Consider the following 6,406-nt stretch of genomic DNA (forward strand, 5'->3'; position numbering starts at 1 on the left):
TTGTTTCAGTGTTACTGATGACATTGAGTACATGTACGTTCCTGGAGTGCTGTGATCATGATCAGAAATTATCTTCATAGACTTAGTGATTGATTATTTTATACTGAACTTAAGGACTCTAATCCACAAGTAGTTCCTAAAGTACAGCAAAATCCCTGTTTATCTTAAACATAGGAATATAACATTGGAACTGGAATCCTGTATGCTTTCTATATAGTTTATACCTTCTATACTGGCTTTGTAGATAATAGGCACTTACACAATAGGTTAAAGAAATGATAACACTTAGTTGTGCTGTAAATAAAGGCATAAATTTTATGATTACTAATTGAAATAATGATGGTACTTAAAATTTTGTATTTAAGAACTCATTTTTTTTTACTATTAAGCCTTGAATTAACCTTTTCTGTAGTTATGCCATTATTGATTATCCTGTTACACCTCATATATATATACTCAATTTTTGTGTAGTAACTAAAATTATTAGTGGTTTATAGCTCAAAATACAAATATTAAAATATTACTCAGAGAACCTCTAGATAGTTCTTTTTAGGAGGAATATATATGCCCAAAGAGTTTTGTCATGGTTCTTTTTAATGTGTCTTTCCTTATTTATAAACCATCAAGGCAGCCATACTGAGCTATAAAATTTTATATATATATATATATATATATATATATATATATACACACACACACACACACACGTATATGTATATATATATACGTATATGTGTATATATATGTGTGTGTGTGTATATATATATATATATACACACACACACGTATATGTGTATATATATATATAAAAGACATATATATGTATACATATATATGTATATATACATATATATACGTATATGTGTATATATATGTGTGTGTGTATATATATATATATACACACACACGTATATGTGTATATATATACACATATACGTATATATATGTATATATATGTGTGTGTGTATATATATATATATACACACACACGTATATGTGTATATATATACACATATACGTATATATATGTATATATACATATATATGTCTTTTATATATACATATATATACATATATATATATCTTATATATACATATATATACATATTTGTGTACATATATATATATATATATACGTGTGTATACATGTATATATATACATGTGTGTGTGTGTGTACTATCATTCCCAGTATTCCATAAATATTATATTTCTAAATTGAAATGCTCTCAAGATAGCTAACATAACAGAGTATGTGCTGTGAATTGTATAACAGAGTATGTGCTGTGAATTGTTAGGCATTATAACTTGCTTTCTGTGAAAAGAGAAGAAAGTAAAGCAGATTTTTACTGTATTGGAGAGTTGTGGCTTTCCATGTTATAGATTACCTGTTTTATTTTATTTTTTAATTTTACTACATTTTATCAAAGAAATCCAATTCTTCCAAGTTTTGTGTTTAGTAATAATGGTTAAGCAGAATAAACTCCATTCCATATTCCCTGATTCCTCCTGAATGAATGTTACATACATCCTGCAGTGATACATCTACTACTACAGAATTTTGTGTCTTTCATAATTGTGCTTGAAAATGACCTTAGTTATTTATGAACGAGAGTTTACGTGACAGATAGATTGTCCTCCTACAGGGTTTATTTCTACTGGGTTCTGTCATTCAAAGCAATACATAATCCTGAGAGCAATAAAAATCATTTCTTTTTTTTAATAATAAAGAGTCTTACCACTTTTTCTTTGAGTGTGGGAGGGAATGGGGGAAACCGGTTTGGATGAAAAACCATTTTCATTCCTTTCCTTTTGAGCACAAAGAAAATGAACAGGAATTTTAAAGTTTATCAATTAGACAACAGCTCAGATGCTTTCTCAATTAGTCAAACAGGCTAAAAATAAATGTTAAGAAAGTATCTCTTTCCACCTAAATATTTATCCACCCATATATCCCATTGTATGAATAGGCTTTTGATTAAATGAAGAAAAAGCATGAAACTACACCCAAACATTTTATAAGAAGTACCACCATCTAGAAGTGACAAAAATAAATTTCTTCCATGATGTTATTTAATATATAAATTAAAGCATAAAAAGCTATGTAATATCTTATAGAAATCAATCAGTGCTCTTACAAAAGGAAAGTAGTTTTGGATTACTGACATTATAATGTATTTATGATGAACTATGAGGCATTAGAATATGTGTATTAATTAGGCATTTTCCACTTACTCAGGCTCTATGGTCTTAATTCTTAACACTATATAAATGATATGTATTTTGTTAAGAAAATCACGAATTATAGAGAACAAGAAGCAGTATAGTACAGTAATGATGTTTGTATTTGACAAATGACTGTTAGGCTGAACACATTACTTTTACGAACTTTGTGATTTCGGTTGCAGATGGTCACGTTCGGTAGATCCAAGATTCGACTAGTCAATATTGATGTTGTCAAAGTCTGTAGCCTCTGACATTTCTTCATCTTCATCATCATGTAGGTCTTTTGAAATTAGCAGTCTGGCTAATTTAATATTTAGTCCTTCGTTGCTGTGAAGCTTCCTTTTCATTTCAAACTGCCGCTTCTTTTCTTGAGGGGAGAGGTAATTTTCTTCCTCTCTACCACCTTCTTCTTCAAGTTCCATATCGCTTGGCCCAGAATCTTCATCAACAGTGATTTTCTTCTCTAAGAAATCGGGACTCATCATTTCATGGCATTCTGAAACACAAGCAGCATCTTTATCATAAGCCGTCGAATTGTGGTATAGAGTATTTGGCGCACTTGTTTTCATCAGTCCGTAGTCTTCCTCAGGTGGATAAGTTGATAAGATGTTAGCTTCATCCCAGGTCTGGGACTTCTTATTCAGCTTTTTGAAGGTCAGGCTGGACTGTTCAGCTGAGGCCACTACCGGGGATGACGCTGAGGTCTTGTTCTTCAGGATTCCCTTGATTGGTCGTTGAGAGGCCATCCAGGAAGCCATTGCTGGTTGCTCCAGCCGGCTGGCGTAGTGTACTGGAGAAGAAGGGGTTGGTCACTGCAGAGACCCTCCGGGCAGCTGCGGAGCCCAAGCTAGTCTGAAGCAGCCACACCTGCTGTCCCTGAAACCACTACCTGTTACACATTGTTACACATAACAATGACTACTTGTCACATCACTTCAGGGGGAGGGGGAGGAAGGGATAGGGGGCTTGAAGAGGGGAAACCGGGAAAGAGGCTAACATTTGAAGTGTAAATAAAGAAAATATCCAATTAAAAAAAACCCTTAAATTTCAACACACACACATACACACACACACACACATTCTTAGAGAGTTTTGAAAAAAATCTTTTCATTGGTTGGTGGTTCAGTCTTCTCAAGGGGGGCGGGGCAGGCAGCGAGCAGAATGTAAAGTGAATAAGACTAAGCCTGTGAAACAGTAAGCCAGCCCCAATTAAATGTTTCCCTTTATATAAAAAATAAATTTAATTTAAAAATTCTTTTCAATTAGTAAAATACCATTTTATTCACTGGTCTCTCCTAAAGCTGAGTACAGGAAGATTTAGAGAAAGCTCAGTGAGACATATCTTTCACCTCAGAGAAAAAAGAAGTATCATGTGAACTAAGTTTCCTGTAAACTCTGTAACTAGCTATTAGCTTTAGTTGCTATGAGAGGCCCCTTTCTAACCATTGTCACTAGTCTTGAAACTACCTTGGCATTCATGCTGTTCTATACTTTGTAGGAGAGAAATTTTTACAAGTTCTTTTGATCTTTCTGATTTTATTTTTAGTTATTTCCTTCTCTGCATTACAACTAAATTAAAATGCCATATGCTTTAAAAGTTTTGTCATAGTCAATGTATAGTTCCTGATGCACATGAAGATAATGGTACACTTATGAAGATAAATTAAACCATCAACAAAGACAGTGCCCTCAATCTAATGGAGTGATTTATGTGTGATTGCTAATTGCTAGTTTTAATAATTGTCCTATCATCTCTGTTCTCTCACATATTACCACAAAAAATGCATGCATGTCTGTGTCTATTTTTGCTAAGCACAGCTAACTTCCAAATCATGGAGTAGATTTTTAGAAGAAAAACAACTAAATATTGAATACACATTGCTGGTAGTTTTATACATTCACTTTGCAATTGACAGAGTCCTGGAGTGAGCTTTCAGATCCATTATGTTCTTAAAGCTCTGCAGTCTAGTTCCTACTTCTGGCCATGCTTGCTTTGGGTTTTAAAGTCCTAAGTTGGGGACTTTTGGGATAGCATTTGAAATGTAAATGAAGAAAATATCTAATTAAAAATAAATAAATAAATATATAAATAAATCTAAAAAAAATCCTAAGTTGCTCATTGCTTACAAAGGAGGCCAGGGTTCACATAAAGGCATTGAATATTTCTCTAATCCTTGCTTCTTGATTTTTATAAATAAAGCTGTCATCAACGGGAACAGCCTTCTTGATAATTCTGGTAGCCTTTCTATGGAAAGTATAGATTTTCTATCTGTTTCCAAAGAGAAAATGATCTTGCTTATTCCACCTGCTTTAGGGACTTTGAGTTCGTGAATGACTGATCTGAACTTATTCTTTAGAAGGAAACACAGATTTCCTGAGGAATAATTACATTAGTCTGGTAACAGAACAGGCTGTCATTATTCACTATACTGACAAAAATTATGGTGACACCCAGATAGACTTCACAGAAAACCTAATTATATCACGGGACTATAGTAGCAAGCAATTTGATGGATAATATTCATTGTCAAGCAATAGATAACATTAGCAGGTGACCAAATGCCCCCAAAGAACTTTAAATATTTCATTGCCATAGAGACACCTGGTTGCAAGTATTCTTGATCTTAAACAGCATTAATATCCAGTGATATAAAACAGAGCCTAATGAAAGATGCTACATTATTCCCTCACCTTCCTCCTGGTCCAAGGCTGAGTTCTATCTCTTCATTCTTCCTTAGTTGTCATTTTGTTGCTGTAACATGTTTGCAAACTTGTTCCATGTCAGTTTTGTATTCTTGTAAGGTGGAGGTGGGGACAATAATTGGTCTTTGAAGCTTATAGGAGTTATTTTTGTATCTAATAGAACAATTGTTGTAAAGCCACTTTGGGATTCACTCTCATAAGTGTTTTCTTTTTAGCTCTTTTCAACTCATTATACATCTTCCCTTTTAGAGTAGGGGATTTAAAAGAGGCTAATTTCCTCTTCACTGATGTCTACATGTTCCAGTTCAATACCTCCCACACAGAGCAAACAGGATGAGAATGTACTGACAAATCCAATTCTCCCAGGAAACCAATAACCTTTGATTTAGGAGTAATTCAAGCTAGCTTTGTGGAAATAAAGAATAAGATGGACTTAGCTTCTAATGTGAGTTCCTAAAGCATAATTTGGATACCCATAGGTATCTAGAATGTTAAGACTTTCTTCAGATGACTCCATGTGTAAAGCACTTGCCACATGAGCCACATGATGAATTGAGTTCAGATCAGCACACCCCATATAAATATAATATAAATATGGGGTGTTTGTTATGGCCTAGTTGCAATATCAGTACTAGAGACAATGGATCCCAGGAGCAAGCTTGTTAGCTAAGGTAGCTATATCATTATTGGGGTTCAGTTGATAAACCCTATATCAATAAATTAGGTGAGAGAGAGAACACTGAAATCAAACTAAATCCTCAATATGTATATGAGCTCACATATGTGAACATGTGTATTCATATAAAATATAATATTATGACATCATTTGCTATCTCTTCCTCTAAGGAATGTAAAATAGAGTTCTGGAGTGGCTAGGAGGTATTCAGGACACAGCAGTACAATAGCTGTATACAGAAGCATATACAAGAGTCCTATAATACTCTAGTAAACAAGGTATTAAATATCCTTCCTTTCCTCCTTCCCTCTCCTCCTCTGTCCCTTCCTTCCTCCGTTTGTGTGTGTGTGTGTGTGTGTGTGTGTGTGTGTATGTATGTATGTAGGAACAGGACTTTGCATGTTCAACTCTACCATACATTCTTAATCATTTTATACATAATCTGTTACTGATCTTAGAACTGCCTTGTTGGCCAGCAAGCTCTAGGCATGCGCCTGTCTCCACTCCTCATAGCATACATCTCACATGTATGGCAAGATACTCTGAAAGTTTGATGTGAGGTCCTAGATCTGAACTCAGATTCTAATTCTTGTATACCAGACTGTCTCACCTACTGAGCCGTATTTCCAGTCCCTTTATGAGACCTTTTACAGTGTAAAACCATCACCCTTTTCCATTAATATTGCTTTGGAACTGAATAAAAACACTATTTCTGTTAGTGTGTATTATGTCTATTGTTATTTGAAATAAGACAGAGAAGTTGAAAATGTTTAATGTTGAAATGTTTAATAATTCAATTTCTG

At 33.9% G+C, this 6,406-nt stretch overlaps 1 pseudogene; it reads right to left on the reverse strand.

Annotated features, from left to right (window-relative positions):
* Positions 1 to 2,325: 2,325 nt before the first annotated feature.
* LOC110287258 (protein phosphatase inhibitor 2 pseudogene) lies at positions 2,326 to 3,095 on the reverse strand (annotated as a pseudogene).
* Positions 3,096 to 6,406: the final 3,311 nt, after the last annotated feature.

This window comes from Mus caroli, unplaced genomic scaffold (assembly GCF_978045245.1).
Source record: "Mus caroli unplaced genomic scaffold, Mus_caroli_1 scaffold_5, whole genome shotgun sequence".
In the NCBI taxonomy this organism is placed as follows: domain Eukaryota; kingdom Metazoa; phylum Chordata; class Mammalia; order Rodentia; family Muridae; genus Mus; species Mus caroli.